A 1,057-nucleotide genomic window follows, 5' to 3' on the forward strand; every position below is an offset into this window, starting at 1 on the left:
TATTACTGTCTCCTACGAAATTTTTTTACAGTGGCCTTGAATATTCCCTATAAAAAGAAGGAATTTTTCACTGTAGAAAAATATCACTTTGAAATAAACCAATCATCAAAAGTACTATGAATAACAGTGAAAATGCAAGGCACAAAATACATACATTATATGTTGTATACACATGTGCTTGTGTATCAAAAGGAAAGAATTGAGAACATATGATAGACTTAGGGAAAAAAACTCAAAAAAGGTGCACAAAACAGTAAAAAAATGGGTAGTTTAATAGTCTTCATTCCATCTTCATTTCCTGAATTTCCTATAATAAATATGTATTAATTTTATAATCATAACAACAGCATTATTTGAATATTAGGCTATTCAAAACAGTATATTTATTATATGAAATGTGAATATATAACAGAGCAAATAGGTCTTGTGCCAACTGCGTAATCAAAATGATCTGACACAATTTTAAAAAAGCAAAGACAAAAACAAAACAAAATAAAACAAACTTTGCACCTAAGATCAGAAGGGAACAAAAATATCAATTGACGTTTATTTGGATTAAAGAAAAAAAAAGACAACGAAGAATTTAATATGAGGTTAAAGCTCTCACTTTTATTAATTTTACTCCCATACAAAAGTACTCCTAGAATTCAGGCATATGTGTTTGAAAAAATAAACATTTTAAACTGAATACAAGATCTACAGTTTTGCATTGGCATTTAGTGCATAAAAATTTAATATTTTATGAACTTTTTTCAGAAGAAGAAAAGCCAGTATAGGGGTACCTGGCTGGCTCAGTCAGTAGAGCATGTGACTCTGGATGTCAGGGTTGTAAGTTCAAGTCCCACACTGGGTGTATAGATTACTTAAGAATAAAATCTTTTAGGGGCGCCTGGGTGGCTTAGTCGGTTAAGCGTCCGACTTTTGCTTAGGTCATGATCTCGCGGTTCGTGGGTTCGAGCCCCGCGTCAAGCTCTGTGCTGACTGCCAGCTCAGAGCCTGGAGCCTATTTCAGAGTCTGTGTCTCCCTCTCTCTCTGACCCTCCCCTGCTCATGCTGT

The sequence above is a fragment of the Hyaena hyaena genome, unplaced genomic scaffold (assembly GCF_003009895.1).
Source record: "Hyaena hyaena isolate Hyena2069 unplaced genomic scaffold, ASM300989v1 scaffold_757, whole genome shotgun sequence".
Lineage (NCBI taxonomy): Eukaryota > Metazoa > Chordata > Mammalia > Carnivora > Hyaenidae > Hyaena > Hyaena hyaena.